Source organism: Mus caroli, chromosome 6 (assembly GCF_900094665.2).
Source record: "Mus caroli chromosome 6, CAROLI_EIJ_v1.1, whole genome shotgun sequence".
Taxonomy (NCBI): Eukaryota; Metazoa; Chordata; class Mammalia; order Rodentia; family Muridae; genus Mus; species Mus caroli.
The window spans coordinates 48,059,745-48,078,923 of record NC_034575.1 but is presented as its reverse complement, the minus strand read 5'-3'; the positions used below and the strand labels follow the sequence as shown (position 1 = coordinate 48,078,923).

The following is a 19,179-nucleotide window of genomic DNA, read 5'->3' as shown; positions in this document are numbered from 1 at the left end:
CTGATCTGCAGGATTTGAGTGAGCATTTCTCAAGGGAATGCATAGTTTGAAATTTTACTTCAACTTGCCAAGAAAAAAAAATTAAGGGCCTGAAATTGATTTAATAAGCCAAGGAATGTGGAGTTGAGGGGAAGGGGAAATTATTTGTGTTTATTAAAAATGGCAAACAAGTAACTCTGTGGCTAAATTCTCAATCTCCTTGTGTTTCTCCTCTATGGAGTTGGATCAACATTAAACCATGACATTAAAGTAAATGGCAGATAAACAAACAAACAAACAAACAACAAAATCCCTGGGTCTTCTATATTCAACAGTCTAATCCTGCATGTTCCTGAATCAGTGAAATTTCTAAAGATAATAAAACATGTGACCTCCCGTGCCAAAAACTGGGTAAGGCTACAGATAGAGGGGTTTGGTGCAGGCCATTGCTTTCCTTCAACATGGAATAATACCCTGGCCTGTCCACAGCCCCAGTACAGACAGCACAGGCTCTGGATAAAGCTTAGTCAGAGCATCACTGCCTAGTTAGAACGTCTGCCTAGCAGCACAGCCCAGTCCACAGCCCCAGCAGAGCACCATAGTGCTGACTAGAGCACTGGAGTATATCATGGTACATTAGAGCCCCCACAGAGTGCCCAGTCCAGAATCCCATTGCAGCACCAACATACTATATGGAACTGTCAGAGGCCGAACAGGCCAGTTCAGAGTCACAGCTGAGCAATGGAAAGAGCTACTCAGCCATAAAGTCCTGGTGACTCAAAGAGAACTGGGGACTGAGATGGGCCAAGAGTGGCAGCCTGTGCTTCCTTCACAATACTGTTAAAATTCCAAAGAAGATTAAGTTTTCCCCGGGTTTTGCCCGAGAGCTTTTTTTGAAAACAGAGCTACTTATCACAGCTACAGACATCCGAGAAGGATTAGTCATCAATTAGTCAATACTGATGTGCTTAGGAAGGTACATGTATGAAACTATGAAAGAATACAACGCATGTCACAGAGACTGGGTGGACATAAAAGCCTGCACCCACAGTGTATATGGAAATGGAAACAAGTAGGCTAGCCTAGGACATTTACAACAACAGGGAGAGTCATTTCAAATGAGCCACCAAGACGATTTCTTGACATGTGCCCTGGGAACCTCTGTAAAGGAGAACTAGATTAGGTGTGAAGATCCTTTGGCTTCCACAGTTCCATCAGGATTTGGGGTCCAGCTGTCCCAAAACACTATTTGCCAGAGGTTTTCAACCTGTGGATCATAACCCTTTCATAGGGGTCACTTAAGAACATATTAACATTACAATGCATAACAGTAGCAAAATTACAGTTGTGAAGTAGGAACAAAAATAATGTTATGGTTGGTGGTCACCACAACATGAGGAACTGTATTAAAGGGTCGCACCCTTAGCAAGGTAGAGAACCACTGCTATAGGAAGTTGTGACTTTACTATGTCTCAAAGTCTCTTTAGAGGTGGTTTACACAATCTGAGAAACATAGACTGGACTCAGTTTACAAGCAACACTTGTTTAGAGCCCCCATGTTGACGTGAGCTTGGGAACTGTGCTGAATAGAGTTGTATGTAGAACAGTTACTGAGGGGTGGAGAGGTTGCTCAGTGGCTGAGAGTACTCACTGATCTTGCAGGGGAGCCTGGTTTAATTCCAAGCTCTCCCATGGCAGCCCACAACCAACTGAATTCCACATCCAGGGGATCTGATGCCCTCTATTGGGCAGCAGGTACAAGTGTGGTGCCTACATAGACGTGCAGGCCAGACACTCTTACACAGACAATTAAAATGAATACATCATTGAAAAACAATTCACTGATAGCTCCCCCCTGTTAAAGTTTATCATCTGAATTACAGTTTCATAAGAGGCAACATTCACTGAGAGCAGCTCTCCTCAGAACTACTCAGCCAGCTAACCCCATCCAAATAGATGTCCATGCAAACATGTCTGTACATGTGTGACGTCATCTTTCACCAAGTATTGGTCACCAGAGGGAAGCTTCAAATGCAGTTCAGAGAGAAGGAAAACTTTTGAGAACTGAAATCCTTCCTACATGTTATATCAGTCTGCAAGGTCACGCTCACGACCAAAGGACAACATGCCTATGACCATCATTTGCCTTCTCTTTCTAACTTGATATGTTAAAAAAGAAAAATGAGCAGATTTTATTGACGTGTCATTTTTTTAAAAGAAGGAACCCAATCAAACAATCCAATGCATATTGAATGGAAATGTCAAAGTAATTCAATTTAAAATGAGTTTTTACTCTTTTCCAAAGGCTGGGAACTCCCAAGTGTATTGAAACACTAGGGAATGGAATACTTCATTTAATCCAATAATTAGGTTAGTTATTTCCACACCCTGCCTAGATCTACTAGATTTTAAAATATCAAATATTTCCTCTTCACTTAAGAAATCCTTTCAGGGGACCTGGCTCCCTTGGGACTGGAAAAGTTTCCAAGAGATGCCAATCAGGCCAATTAGCCACGTACACTTAGAAGGAAATATGGCTACTCAGAATCCCTATATACTTGAATTCTAAATAATTTCCATGCTATTGTTTTCTATAGATTCTGTAAATTAGTTTTTCAGGCCTTTCTACCAAACCAGCAGAGTTTTCTGGGTTCCTTTCTTGGGCTTTTAAAACTACAAGCAGTCAAAAGCAAGATGTGAATGTGGTCATCATGACTTACAGAAAAGATCAGGGCTAGGAGAGTGGATCAGTGGGCACGGTGTGCCTAGTATGTGTGAGAACCTAAATTGTGTCCTACACATCAAACAGACAAGCAAACACTATATAAACATACAAAGAACTGTCCTCATCAGTAGGTGCAAAGAAACCATGAACGTGTCCGGGATAGTCCCACCATTGAAGCCAGAGTGGCAACATAATACCTGTATGCATTATCTCATTCCTTTTGGGTGTATTGAATTTTTTCATATTTAATCTATAGTATTCTTGAATAAAACTTCACATGTTTCACGTGGTATTTTCAAATAATCTTCAAAATGTTTTCATATACCGGTTTCATGTGACTTGAAGCAGTGCAGTGTGGTAGGTAGGTTCATATTATTCCCACTTGTACTTGGGCATAAATTACATTTCTCTTTTTCCTTTGCCCACAGATGCACACATCATGGGAGGGAGCAGAGCTTTCCTCCTCACACACCTCCATGGCTCCCATAACTAAGTTCTTATTGGTTTTTATGATAAAATAAATTCATGGTCTATTTCTCTTGATGTTCATCCCACTCCCTGAACATACCACTAAGTAGTGAGATTTCAGAATCCCGCTAATACGAGAAATCATTCATCCACATGAAATTCTATTTTCTCCTTTAAAAAAATAAGAATAAAAGTAAATAAGCGAAAAACCTTTCCAAAAACACATCAATTAGATTCTGAAAATCAGATGGCAAACTAGCAGGAACATTGTGAAAACACATCCCAACAGTCTTCCCTCTAGTGCAGGCTTGTTGCCATGAGCTGGTAATTCCAGACTTTGAGCGAGCTGAGCCTCCTTTTTAATAACCATATGCCTCTAGGTAAAGTATTTCTACTAAAAATTATTGAGGCATGGAACAAGGTAAATGTGTGAGCTCATGTTGGATTGTTCAATTACTGAACTGAGGCCGCTTTAAGAGTTTTCCAACTTGACAGATTACCCTTCTCTATACACTTGTATAAACACACCGCTTACGGCTGAAATCTATGTAAGCTTTTCTTTCAATTAAAATGTCAAGTATGACAGACTGTGTTTTTACTGTCCTTAGCAGAATGATAGGTGCCACAGCAAGAGGTTTCATGTCCTCATTTCCCCACCCCAAAGGATGTCTCCCAGTCTTGGGGTGTCTGAATAGCCCAGCCTCTGACTGCCAGTCTTCCTTGCCCCAAGTTGTCTTGTTTTATCTATCTAGCTGTGGGTCGGGGCATATGTCTGGGAGATCTAAAAAAGGGCTGTAGACTGATCTCCTTTCCCAGCTCTTCCAGTGATCCACGGTACCCAAAAATTGCTTACAGACTATCAGGACAGATAGGTCTGCTATGGAGCCAAAGGAAAGAAGGCAAGCCTTTCACACAGACAAAGATACAGACAAAATTAACTGAGGAAAATATCAGTTCTAGCACAGAAAGCAGGCCACAGAGATGGACGCAATCTGAGCGACATGAGAAATAATCACATAAGGACTTGTTAGGAGCCAGGAGGTTTTGTTTGTTTTTTGTTTTTGTCTTTGTTTTTAAACTTCCGAGGAAGAGAATGGGAAAAAAAGTGTTGGGCAGGCAGCAGATTCAGTCATCAAGCTGGAAAAAAAGTTCCTGAGCTTCTGACCACTCCTTTCCATTTGCCTTATGTGTGAAGATATAGCCTAGCCTATGTCAGAACCCTCGGAACGCTAAGACCCAGAATGTGGGGCATGACAAGGGAGAAGCTTCATCGTTATGAGAGTGCTGTTCCTGATCTCTGCTGTGTGCATGGTGCTTCACTATGTGCCTGGCACAAAGTAGGTGGTTAATGTCTGTGTTCAAAGACACCGAGACAGCCCAGGATTTGGTCCTTATACCAATATTGCATGAGAAACATGACAAACCTCTATCCTAGCCTCAGAAGATGTCCCTACAAAAGCCTTTTCTTAGAGCCATGCTTCTTCCTCACTTCCATTTAATACTATATAACACACACACACACACACTCACACACTCACACACACTCACATTCACTCACACACAGTCACACACAGTCACACAGCCCCCCCCCTGGACAAGTGCTATGGTTGCCCAGTATGCTTATTATTTGCCTCTGATATTAAAGGTTATACCTTAAATGAAGTATTGTGAACTAAATTGGCAAGTTCTTTTTTTATATGAAGAAGGGAGAGTAAAATTCTGAAGAAGACAATGTAGATCTTCAGACTTTTTAATCCGAAGAGGGCTTTCTAATGTGAAGCATCTATCTGCCCATTCTCCTGTGAACTAGAAAATTTAAATTTCCAGTGTTGCAAAGAAGGCTAATTGTTCAGATCACCAAGCAGAAGACAATAGGAATTCCTTCCAGGGGTCATCATTTCACTGTATAGGGAGTGGTAAAGAACATAGGCGCAGGAGCTAGTGTGGCCAGGCAGAAAACCAGTCTCTGGAGGGTATTAGCCGTGTGACACAGAGAAAATGACTTTGTCTCTCAGTAGTAAAATGGTATTCTAGTTCATTTTTCTCTTACTGAGATAAAACACCATGATCAAAACTTGAGAAGAAAGGGGTTTATTTCTGCTTGCAACTCCCAGGCCACAATCCATTAATGGAGGAATGTCAGGGCGGGTATATAAGCGGAAGCAGAGGCAACTATGTAGGGAGCTGTTTATTGTCTTGCTCCCTAGCTCCTTCTCATCCAGCTTTCTCTACAGACCAGAACCCCTGTCTAGGGAAGGTATTGCCCATAGGGAGCTGGGCCTTCTCACGCCGATTGGAAATTAAGAAAATGCCTCACAGACATGCCCACTGGTCAGTCTGATCAAGACAATCTGAAGTTGAAACTCTGCCAGATAACTCTGAAAAGCAGTTGACAGTTCTGTTCTAGTTAGTTCTAGAACAGAAATTGGCACTCCCAGGAGTGCTGTGTAAATGTGACAGACTTGATCTTCATGTTTTGGGGGATATTTATGAAAGCATCTAGAACTCAGAACTGGAGAATGCACTGTAGATTCAGAGCTTGAAGAGCTCTTCTTTAAAACTTAGAAGTTAAGAATGTTGAGAGAAATGAAGCCTGTGGAGATCCATCTTGTGAAGTTTCAGATGAAGGAAAGACTCCATTGGGGCTGTTTGTGCAGTATTGAATTAAGAATCTGTGGTTGCTAGTCAGCTAAAGTGGAAGAATTGGCTGTAATTAATAAAAGACCAGTACTACTGAAATGAAACCTTTCTTTCCAGGGACAATGGATGCTGATTAGCTGGGGCTGAAATTCCAGCTGTTGACTAAAAGACAACCACCACCACCGATGAGGTGAAATCTTTTGGGAAGTGTTTCCTGAGGGTCAGCAGGGTAAATTTACTCAGCAGTGAAAGGTAAGGCCAATCCAATAAAAGACAATTTATTTTCCTTCTGCTCCGCCTTTTAAAATCTATGCTGGGACTAGAAGTTTCAGCCCACATCTGGGGTGGTTCTTCCAACATAAATGTAGCAATCAGTATAATTCCCTAGCTCTGGCTATGTGATAAGGTAATATTAATTTAAAACAAATTGAAACATTAAAATCAACCATCACACGTGGGTTGATAATAAAATTTACTCATGGCATTAAATGATTTCTCACATATATTAAATATAGTGAATAATAAAAAATAGCTGTTATTACTTCTCTTATTATTCTAAAGCACCAATCAAACAACAGATTAAATATAGTTGTCTTAATTTAGGTTTCTGTCGCTGTGTTAAAGCACCATGGCCAAAGCAATTTCATGAGGATAGGGTTTATTTTTGCCAACAGGTTACAATTGATTATCAGAAGCCGAGGCAGGAACTGAAGTAGGACCATAGAGGAATGTTGCTTACTGGATTGCTCCTCCTGGCTTTCCCGGCCTGCTTTCCTATATAATCCAGGTCCGCCTGCCCAGGGGCTGCCTCTGTTCCCAGTGAGCTGCTCCCTCCCACATCAATCAGGCTTACCCACAGGCCAATCTTATGGAGACATTTCCTTGGCTGAAGTTCCCTTTGTTTTTAACATGACTCTAGCTTGTGTCAGTTTGACCAAGAAAATCATATTTCTGTCAACGAATTGTGATTTAAAGTTGAGATCTTAAAGACCATAAGTCTTTAGCATTAATTACTGAACATGCAATGTTCAACATTTCCTGCATATCTGTTTATTTAATGATCCACCAGCTTCAGGTTTCCCAGCCCTTCAACAGAAGAGAATGGACCCTTCTCACTCATAACTTTAGAGAATTGCAGAGTGACATCACATTATTTCTTAGAAAAGACTCTTGCAAATATTTCCTCAAATGGAACCAAACTGGTTCCCCAGAGACCAGTCCTGGGTGTTTGCTTTTACTGACAAAAGCCAACAGAAGCAGTCATTGGGAAAACAAGAAATGTGTCTAAACCCGTATTTTTTTTTAAAAAATTATATAATTAGTGTTCCAATTAAAGAATATGAGAGAGAGTGAATTATCTTGTTGCCTATAACTTTTTTGAGTGAGCTCACACTTCACAATGTCTCACCACTAAGATCCTAAAGACAGATGGGAAATAAACAGTGTTTCCCCTCTTTGAAAAATGCGACGAAGGAGTTCATATTCAGCCCTAGGAAAGGCAGCTTCAAGGAAAGCATGCAGCCTCCTTGTCCCAGATAGCCTAGTTTCAAGCAAGAGTCTCTGCTGATAAAGAGCTGCCCCTGCCTGTGGCTTTTATGTGTTTAACCAGAGAATTCTGCCTTTGGATACGTATCATATTTTCTACCTCATTTAAAACCTATATATATATAAAGCTACTGCTATGTAGCTTGTGTGTCCATCTCCCTGTAAAAGAATACAACAACCTTCTAAGGCTTCTGCCTCCCCCTTCCCCACCATAGCCTTGCTCTCTGTTACCTGTAGTCCTGAGCCTCTGCTCCATTCCAGGTAGCACATCTATATATTCCTTCTAACCACAGACTTCTAACCCTAGCTGTTCTCATTGCCTTTCCCGGGCAATTCCATCAGGTTGGGGCTCTGTAATAATGCTCTCAATACACCCTGTATTTTTTCATGATACTATTTATTGATACTTAATCAACCAATAAATCGATCCATCAGTCAACCATCAATGATGAATTAAGAAATGAATGTATTTCAAGATGCTGTATATTCCCATTCAGTGGGGGAAATGGTTTGGCTTCTTAGGTCATTGATAGAATAGTCTTTTCCTAGTTTCCCATTGGGAAACATACAGTGTATGTTCTGTTGTCTCAGTGTTTACCATCTTAGCTTCCCCATTACAATTCAACAAGGATTGACTGATTTTTAAAAAGTGATTTTAGAAAGCAAACCTGGGTCTGTTGCTCAGATTCATAAGATTTTCCTGACAAGGTGAGGCCCTCACTGGGTTCTACTGAAGTAGGAGTAGAGACAAGAAGAAGAATCTTTCCTTGCCATTATGTATAAATATAAATAACAATATGTTTCTTCAGTCAGAGATTTTTGTTTATCTTATCTATCATAGCCTGTGCTTCTGAACTTTTAGGTAGCGCAGGACATATAGAAAGTAGGTCTTTCACAAATACTTCTGGAATCGATGAAACCAATAGAGACATAGGATCTTATCTACTAGCAACAGATATTGCAGCACAGTACTCAAACAATTACCTTTGCTAAATTCTGAGAAGAATGTAACCGAGTCTAAGTCATAAGCCAAACTCCGGCTTTCATCTACAGACTCACCCAAACCATCTCTGCTCCTTTGTTCTGGTACTAGGGATTGAGCACAGAATCTTGTGCCGGCTGGGCCTGTTCTGGTCTTGAAAACCCTGAAGTCGTATGTACCTTTTACTCATGCCCCTTAAATTAAACTCAAGCTGTCAGGTGAGTCCTACATCCATTTGGTTTTGTATCGACTAAGCCAGTTCCCATTTCAAGTGCTATTTTAGGTGCTTCATAAGAGAAGGCCAAGAATGGTTCCACATTCATGTGTCCAGTTTATATAGTTTCCCTAGTTGGATGCATGACTGACCTTAGGGTTATCCAGCATGGTGCCCCGGGCTCGCTTCTCTGGGCTACCAGTTACCCCACACTGTGGTCAACGTGCATCGTCCCTGCCAGGAGTATCTGAAACTCAGTTCACCACACGGGCTCAATCTGGGCCTCTGTATTTATCAATCAGATACTCCTACTGCCTTTATTTTATAGACATAGTATCTGATGTCTTGGAAACTAAACTTCTTTCTCTTTAAGTGAAAGCCTGGCTGTGAGAAGTCAATGGTAGTTAAACAAAAAATACAGCCAGCAATCTGCATCCTGTTGGGGTCTTCGAGGGTTTTATAGCAGATGCCCTGCATTCACTGCAGAGGAGGGTTTACTATAGCTTTCATGCACTTTAAGCAGAAGGAGGAGTAATAGGAGGAGAAACCCAAGTTTAGGGCCATTCTGTTAAGACTATTAAATCATTGTTTTCCCTCCTGGCTTCTTTAATGACTGATTTCTGCACCATTAATCTGAATCAGTCCTGCCGTCAGGCGGATTCATTTGAGTTAACCCCCAACACGGCTGGATTCATTTCTGATGTACTATTTAGGGGGGGGGGTAGGGGGAATCCATTTCCAAACGTGATTTTTTTCCCTCGTAAAGAGCTAACAGTTCTTTGTAACGATGATCTTTTTTTATAAAAGATCCTAAATTCCTAAGCACTTTAGCTTTATCCACAGGTCGGCTGCTCACACAGGACGATAACGGCTCGTCAGTCAGCCAATAGCTCCACAGTCGATGATCATTCATAAAGTCACACTTTGAAAAGGCAAGCAAAAGCAGAACCACAGACTCAAGGAATGTGGCTCAAAGCAGGACGCACTTCTCGCTGGCGGGGAGAAATCCTCTCTTTCCAGAGGCAGGTCTCTAAGCACAACTTCTTCCTCTTAATAAGCATCCTAAGGGCGAATAGGCAGGCCTATGAGCATGAGCCTAGCCATCGACACGAGATTGCTGCTTTTCTCATCCTCCAGACATGAATAATTCATGGCGGCAGTCACGCAGTCACCACTACTCTTGCCTGCAGATTCCATGGAGGCCCAGAGCTCCCTGGGTTCCTAGACAGCAGGCAGGGCCCCACCCCCACCCAAGCTCTCTGCCTGCCAGCAGCTCTGCTTAGGTTTCTCCTGGCTTTGCAGCTTCTCAGTCAGTATCTTTTAATTGAGTCATTTCTGGTGGAATCTGCAGTTGGCACAAGACCCCGCACCTAGATTCCAAATTTACAACTGAAGTTTGCCCCTGACTGGCATCAGCTCCAAGCAGCACCAGTGGAAGTAGAGGCCAGAAAAGGCCCAAGAGTCTCTGGCTGGCCTTCCTGGGCCTGTGGGATTCATGGGATTCTGTGAGGCTCTCTAATGCCTTTACCTAATCTCTTCTGGAATCTTGAGGCCAAGAGCCCCTCCTGTACATCTCTAGGGAGGTCATATCTGAGACACTCTCCACCCCAGTCCATTAGGAGTTGGTGTTGGAATTCATTGTTCTGTGAGTATGCCTGCAGGAGAGGGAGACGTTGCTGCTCTACAGGGAGTAGCTTTGACATTTGGGACACCATACATGTCTAGGCAACCAGCTGCTGAAAGCTTGAATCTCCCAAGAGCAAGTATTCTATCCTATTCCATTTTATCCCATTCTATCCCATTCTGTTCTGTTCTGTTCTGATCTATTCTATTCTACTCTATTCTATTCTATTCTTTCTATTTTATATTCCATTATACTTGATGTTACTGAGGAGGGAACCTTAAAAATGACAACCAAATGATAGGGCACTGGATAATAACTCCCCAGTCTACCTACTTGTACCTCTTTTTTTTTTTTTTTTTTTTTGACAAGGTCTTACAGTGTAGCCCTGGCTATTTTGGATCTCTATGTAAACCAGGCTGGACTAGAACTCAGAGATCTTCCTGCCTCTGCTTTCTGAGTGAGTGCTGGAATTAAAGTGCCACCACACCCAGTCTAATTTCTATTCTTAATGATGAAGTAATGGCTCTAGGAGGAGTCCTTGTTCTCCAAAGGAAAAGGTCTTGCCCCTCTACCCACCCCAGCTTAGTAAACACCCGATGAGTTTATGCCCTGACAGAGGGTACAGGTTCCCCAAGCCCATAGGATGAGTCCAGGTGCTGAAGAAACCCTGGCTAGATTGAGGCTGAACACAGTGCAGGGATGGGGGAGGGGTGGAGGGAGGGAGAACTCAGAGAAGGCGCCAGCAACATATAGGAAAATTCACATGACCTAAAGAGGGAAGCACAGAATTACAACTGTTTTACTCAACAGAAGACACATTAGGGAAGTGTGGGACGAGACAGAACAGTCTTCAATTTCCATATGACTCCGTGGTCAGAGTGACTCTCAAGGACAATCAAAGCAGAACAGCAACAGCTTAACCAGAAATGAACATCACAGGAAGTAAGTAAGAAACTCGGATGTCCCAAGAGCACATAGAGAAAGACAGCCAAATGGCTAGCTGAATTGTTAGCTTTGCCTAACACTTTGTTGGGCTCTTAAAATCATAGTTGCTTTCTTGTCTTTCCTGGGCTCAAGGGAGGAGGAGCAGGAGAGAGGGCAGACCTCTTGATCCTAAATGAGGTCTATCTTCAGTTATTTTAGCCAGGGTGCTCCACAGCAAACACAGAGCTGTGCAGGCTGCCATTCTCTAACATGAGTACAGTGCCTGGATTGGTTGGCAAGCCCAGCTAGCTGCCTCCTGGTTCTGCAACAGACTACAATCCCGCTCAATCTTGCTGCTTCTCCTTCAACAGGACCATGCAGCTGTGGCGTCAAAGTCCCAGGGATCACTAGAAGAACATTTGAAAGACTATCTTTGGCCCTTGGAGGATGCGAACCTATATTCTCTGCATAGGATGATACAATCTGATTTAGAAAATAAGATCATTACTAGTATCATTCTGTAGAACAAGTTAATATCATATTTTTATAAGACTGGAGGTAAGGGGTGTGGGAAAAAAATCCAGAAACAAACCAAAGGATGTGTGTTAAGTGCATGATTGGGATGCCTGGAGTACCTGCCATCTTCTGGGAGAACTTGCCAGAACAGATTGCCCTGTTTTGGCTCTCACAGTGTGTCAGTTATCTAGACTGAGTTTGGCGCTCAGTAAGAGCTATAGTTGTTGAATGACTTAATGAGATTACTGTATTCTATCCTGTCTCTCAATTCCTCACAGTGGTACCCGTATGATTTATATGTGACAAGGATAATTTTTCTTTTAAAATTCTTTCTCCAAGTCCTCACACAGGTGAGGCAGTTGTTCTAGCCCTGAGCCGTGCTTCCAACTCCTTGTCATGATTTGATTTTTGATTTTTCTTGTCTTTTTTTTTTTTTTTAAAGACCATGGTAACATGAAGCAGCATTCTGACTTCTAGGGAAGGTGTGGTCAGGTCAGATTAGCCCTTGTCTTAAGCAAGGGACATTGGAGCAGGGCAGGGGTTCTAGGAAGTCATGACCATTCTTTTGTACAACCTCCCAGAGCTACCTTCAAAGTCTACTGGCTTTGCAGGAGCTGAACTGATACTAATCTGAAACAATCAAATCTCAGCAATAAAGTTTGCAATTAGGATACTCGGTATATACTTCGCACTTTGTAGGGAAGGATCTCAGAGGCCTTCTCAGCCTGGGATGGACTGGACACACAGGCAAGTGGCCATGGCTGCTGCTTCCCTAGGGTCAGCGCTGCTTCTGTTACTAAGTAGCAAGATAGAGACAGTGGCCATGTTCTGTGCATGAACACACTCACCACACATACAAACACAGCAGGCAGATTACACACTAAAAGGCAAAAAAAAAAAAAAAAAGAGACAAACAAAACAAAATAAAATAACCTCCAAAACAACAACAACAATGAAACCTAAAAGGACTTGAATTTTGGATAAATTAGCTGGGTCAAACATTGGAAGCTAGGCTTCACTTTATTCTTAGTTATCATTAGCATGCTTGTATGTATGTACATGTGTGAACGAGAGGGACTGTTTGAATCAGTCTTTTCTTCCACTATGGGGTCTGGAGAGCAAACACGGGTGATAGGGCTTGTGTGGCCATTTCGTTTACCCACTGAGCAGTCTTATCAGCCCCAGGGTTGAATACTTTTAGACCTGTTTTTCTTTGCTGTTTCTCCCAAGCCTCTTGTCACCATATTTGTGAATACATTTGAAGGTGTTCCACAGTGGAACGCACCTCTCATCCCAGCACCTGGGAGGCCAAGACAAGAGGGTCACAGTTGAGGTCAGCTTGGGTTCCATAGTGTGATTCTGCCTCAAAAACCAGTAAAGCCAACAAGGTATAGAATAGTTGTGGATAAATAAAATTTAAAAATTTAAATGTCTACATCTGTTAAGGACATCAAGTCTTTAAAAAAGCTTGGTTTTCTTTTAGGTTCATTGAGGAAAACAGACAAACAAACAAAAAATCTTTTAGGTGGAAATACTTTGGAAAAAGACATGTAGAGGCACCTTTCTCTCCCCTGGTGGCCTTGTGTTGTGCCAAAGAGGGGTGACTTGTACGGTACCCAAATTACTCTCCAGACAGTCTTATTCCTGCCCTTAAATTAAGGTGGAATTTGGGGTTTCACATTTAAAATGTAATTTGGACTCATTTTAGATGTCTTCCTACAGCTTAATAAACATCTTCCCCAGACAGATTCAGGGTCTGATTTTAATTTGTGGTAGGACTGCAGGCAGCATAAACGTCAGTTTCAGCTACAGAGAGTAAATCTGCCCTAGAAATAGAAACTGAAAGCGACTGGCAGTACACTTGAGCACATACCACATGATGTTACCCACAGGAAGCAATGGCTCCCTGAGAAGCCCCTACACTGGCCTGTGATGAGAGCCAAGTCTCTCCTCAGAGCCCTAAGCTGTGACCTAGAACAGAAAAGTCTCAGTGCTGCCTTCTCTGGATGTGTCAATCTGAAGTAAAGCGGTAAAATGAACTAAGTTGTTGGTGGCGTAGGTTTGAGTATGAACAACCCACAGGGCCACTACTGCTTCAGCCAGCCCCTCATTCACCTGGGGCCCTTGGGCTAAGTCCTAAACGCCTCTGAACTTCCACTGCTTTATGTATAAAATAGAAACAATTGACCAAGAACCTCAAAGAGCTTTATAACACTAAACTGACATCCGTTCCCGTGGTTCCCATAGTTAAGGAAGCTGACGTTGGAAGAGATCAACAAGTGCGTATTTCAGAGAAAGAATCCATCAGTTAAGAATATATCTGTCTAAAAGTCAAGGGAAATGGGTGAAGAACTTCTCACTGGGTGCTCTAGAACTCCATCTTCCTTGAACAATAGCAACAGCCCCCTTCTTGATTGTCCCTAACATTAAGCCTAACAGGGAAGGAAAGCAATGTCCTAAAGAGCAGGAGAGGGGACAATGTCTTCTCATGTACAAACAGTCACAGGTGTAAAACAGATAACAATCTTCATGTTATTTATTTGTATCTGCCATTTATTATCGTGCAGAATGACATTTTGAGGAGTCTTGGAAGACAGGCTCCCAGACGAATAGCTCTAACTTTTTAATGCAGTGTCCACTGGGACTGGCTGGAAACCTGGCATTTTGAGAACAGTAAAGATCCTTCAAACCCGAGAAAGGAAGCATTGTAACTATCATGGATTAGATGCTACCGGCCCCGCCTGCTAAGCAGCCGGGATGACATTCACTAAGGGCCTATGCTGAGCTGTGGATGGTCACCTGGTGCCTGTGAAAGTTGTGAGCATCAATATGGTGGGCTAGAGACTGCCTAGAGAACTGGCTAAACACTATTCCTAGGTGTGTCTGTGAGGAGGCACTGAGTCTCCTCTGAGTAAAGCAATGTGCCTTCTCCATTTGAGTGTTCATCAAACAACAAACAGAGGGTCTAAAAGAAACCAAAGTTCTCAAGCAAAGGATGGGGGTGCTGTCTCTGTATGATTACTTGTCTTCTCTTGATCTTGGGAAGGGACAACTCTCATGGATTCTTCTCTTTCTCAAGATCTTGGGAAGGGACAACTCCCATGGATGCTTCTCTTTCTCAAGCCTTCAGATTTCTACCAGGAGTTAGACTACCTGCTCTTCTGGGTCTCCAGCTGGTGGACAGCAGATTCTGGAGCCTCTTGACTTTCATAATATAAGCCATTAGCCAATTCCTTAAGTCAGGTAGGTAGACAGGAGGTGGATAGATAGTTGGACAGCCCTCTACTTACGATAGTATTGTATCTGGATAAACTCATGATAACTTTGTAAGTATATTTTGTAAGTCATAGCTGTATTTCATATACTATTGCAAGTCATACCTTAGCTGAGTTTACATAAAAATTATTAAAACATTTATACTAGTCTATATTTGAACAAAATTATTTATTCTAACAGTTATGTTATGGTAAAGTACCTCATTTGATTTATTAGGTCCTGAGCTGAAAGTGAAGCAGAAGGCTGAAAGAGTCTATGTTCCCAGCACCACAAACAACTGTAAGTCAGAGATCATCAGCATCCATCCACCCACCCATCTATCCATCCACTCACCCATCCACCAACTCATCCATCCACCCATCCACTAATTCATCCATCCATTCATCTATCCACCCATCCACCCACTCACCCATCCACCCACTCACCCATCCACCCACTCACCCATCCACCCATCTATCCATCTATCCACTCATTCATCCACCCACCTATCCATCCATCTATCCACTCACCCTATCCATCATCCATCTATCTATCCATTCATCCATCCATCCATCCATCCATCCATCCATCCATCCATCTCCTTATTAGTGTGTTTCTCTGACAAAACTTGATTAATATAGTGCTCCATGCTTAGATTGTGATCCAAAGAGAGTGCCCTATATAACTTTACATATATTCAGTATGTGAACTAACAGAGTCTAGGTAGTAACATGATAGTTTAACATAGATATAATAGCATAGATATAAATAACGATGTCTTTCCAATCATTCACCAAGTTCCTTCAAGTGGAGACTTCTAAAGTGGACCTGGACTCCATCCATTCTGGCGCCATCCTCACTGCCAAGGTCCAAACACTATCTTCTCTTACTTGGTCTTCTGAAACAGTTTCTGCCTCTCATGTTGTTCCTCTGTAGTCTAACTGCATTCTTTTATAAATCTTTGTAAACTAAAAGGTTAGTCATGATGTTTTCCAGTACTTCAACATTCTTCTATGGGTTTCCTTTGCATCTAGGATTTTTTTTTCCCCTAAGAGAAAGCATCCTTTAAATGCTAAAGTGCTACATCTCTTGGAGGTAGTACTACTTTTCATTAATTTCCATGAATATAACAAATTCTTTCCTGTTCCAGGGCCTTGACTCATCCTGTGCCCTATGCCTAGACTGCCTATCCATCTTCACTTTTGTTATGTTGCTATTCATCCTTTAGACCTTTGCTTAAACATTACTTTCTTAAAACTTCCTTCGAGTCCTAAATCTGAGGTATATCTAGTCTGTGGTGTGATATCCCCTGCTTGATACCATGATGTACCTGTAGATATGTGTAATTGTTCAATACCTGCCTCATATCTTCTATTCATAGTCCATGATAACTGGGGATGTATGTGTCAGAGATAATAATTCTGATTGATTTGACCATTGGGAAAGTTCATGCTTGCTGTCAGCTCATAGTGCTTCATGTAGAAGAAGGAGACAAGAGAATACCTACAGAGTCGCAAGGTTTATGGACCTGTAGAGATTCGACCAGAGCAACACCAGGATGCTTGTTTGCTGTTGGTAACAGAGCTTCCTGAAGTCTAAACTCTTTCTCTTACAGCACAAAGAGGAAAATACCAAATGGTTTGTTCCAGGACTTCTGACTTTCCCTTTAGGTTAATGCCAAACCACTCAACTGTTCTTACGAGAATCAAGTGCTTTCCACTCTTTTTTTGCCAGTGGTTTCAGTTGCTGAAACTCTCCAGAAAGGTCAAAAAATTTAACTTTTATTTTCAATTCCCAAGCATCAAACCCATAAGCTGGGTAATCTTTTTTATAAATAAGGCATTCATTGCTCATAACTGGTTGTCAGAGCCACTGTCTGCTTCATAAGGAAGATGACATAACTTGTGCCACGTGTGGTGACGGTGCTGGTGGTAGTGGTGGTATGTGTTAAATGAAATAAATAAAAGCAATTATCTTAAAGTCCAGTATGGATGAGAGAATTTATTTTCCTAACGTGGAGTCAGCTTAGAGGTGCCAGAGAGCCGCTGGCATTCAAGAGTGGCTGCTCAGGGCAAACTTCTGGCAACCCCCTTTGGTTCACTGGTCCACAGCCAGTGCTTGTCTTCATAAATGAATTCCACATCTTTATTAAGTGAAGTAATTTTTGTTCATTATTTGAAACACACTTTAAATATTTTGTTTCATGATATCCTAATACAATTCCCCGAAGATCAAGGAAGATGGAAAAAAATCAATTATATACATTTTTTTTCAAATTTAGAGTGATTATATAAAGAATTACACTCCAATTTATTCATTACGATACATATCATTTGACAACATCTTGAATAACTCAGGTGGTCATGATTAAAGGTGTCCATAGGAAATTCTAACATGTTTATTAAATAGACCCCTCCTTTTTGTCCATGTGGAGGAGACCATGGAGTAAGAATGATGGATTTCGTACCAACATCACACTTTCCTAACAAAAACGAGCGCCTGGAGAGCGCCCAGCGCACTTCACATGGGATACCTGTTTCTAGCTGGTTTGCCATCCAGAGAATGGCTCTCACTGAAGTGAGTCATATTTGACACAGATGAAACTTCAAAGTTGGCCCTTTGACAAATGAGCTAATTGGCTTCATCCAAAATGGACAGAATTCTTGGGGGAGGGGGTGTTTAAATTATTAGAATTGTTGGGTCAGAGGCAGAGAAGAGCCTGGAAAAGGTCCTGGGCCATAGGTAGCAGAAACTAGACTCAGCTTCCTCTGTTCCCAAAACCCTCTAATGAGTTTCACTGTTTTCTTTCCAGTGCTTATCATCATCAAGGGACTCTGAATTTGCATCCCTAATGCATCCTTCTCAAAGGCGTGCTGGCATCCCTGTGGGCTTAGAGTGGCTCTTAAGGCTGCTCTCCCTTTGGGCAGGTGCCCACACACTCCTTATATGGGCCTCAACCTATAGCTTGTCTGCTTCACTCACGGACTTATGTTTTCTTTAAATATTCCCTGGGAACCTCTCTTAATTGCACTCTTTTTAAAAAGCAAAAGCTTACAAGTCAGATGAGTCAGAAAATGAACGTTTAACTGAATCTGCACAAATTGGGCCACAGAGAGTCAAATGTACCATCTCTGTGTGCGATAAATTTGCTTTTTTTAGAGCTATTTTTATCAAAAGAAAATAGATATAAATAAGACCATTTGGATAAACACAGGTTAGAGGAGTAAGCTAAGACCTAGTGGGAACTCATTCCTGAACGCCAGCTCTCCCCTACCACACTTTGTTCTCACATTTTTTACAAGACCTAAGCATCCAGGCTGGCTGCAGCATCCCACACACCATTTGGTGGTAGTTCCAACCGATACAAAACAAAATATTTTATAACTGTGGCTCAAACATGTATTTAGCTTCAGCTGTGTTTTAAGAGCGACGCCCAGTCTAACATGAATAAAAGATTATTTTGCCCTAAAGAGAAAGATCATGGATAAAGGGAAAGAGAAGAGCTATGGAAGGCAGTCTGGAATGGCAGCTATCCCCATAGAGTGTTACCCAACACCCTGGGGGGTTCCAGGGCCCAGAAGAGCAGACACAGGAAATGCTCAGGGGAAGAAAGATTAACCTCACACCGCAGGCACATGTGGGGGCTGTGTGCAAACACAGGTATATGTGTAGGGGTGGGTTTTGGTAGCAGAAGACTTCTGCTTAGTTAACTGCCCACACTAGGTGGGTTGTTACAGTATGTTGGTGTAGAGTGGGGAGGATTTTAAATACCTCCCAGCACCCATAGCTTAATGCAGGAAGAAAACGTTCTCTTTGGATGACAACACCCCCACCTGCGAATAGAAACCATTTAGCCAGCATGCATTGGTTAGACTCAGGTGGCTGCCCCTGAGCATGCCCGAATGGGAACAATGGGCATTTAGAATTTTTTTCTTTCAACTCCTTTTGCAGATTCTCAGGGAAGTAGCTGAGTCACCACTGAAGAGCAGCATTTGAGAGTGCTTTTAATGAAGCAGGCATGGTATGAGATGGGGACAGATACTAGGAGTAAGAGGGACAGAACTCCTGGACAGGAGACTGGAAGCTTCCTGAGTCAAAAGTGCCCCACCACCACCACCATTCTACATGGAGCCTGCTTACGGAAAGGTCAAACGGAGCTAGGATTCATACCTACTGTTTGCTGAAAATGGAGCCTTTTCCAAGACAGAAAATTGGTATAAATACATTTTCTCTCCAGTATTTTTAGTCCTTGTCTATTTTTATTTTGAGCTTAAAACATGTAGATAGGCGTAAGATACGCAGGAAAC

The 19,179-nt window shown here is 42.1% G+C and overlaps 1 protein-coding gene across 3 annotated transcripts in view; it reads right to left on the bottom strand.

The window, feature by feature from the left end:
• Positions 1-19,179, bottom strand: part of Creb5 (cAMP responsive element binding protein 5) — a 394,770-nt gene that overhangs the window by 92,408 nt on the left and 283,183 nt on the right. The gene's annotated exons all lie outside the window — the stretch shown is intronic.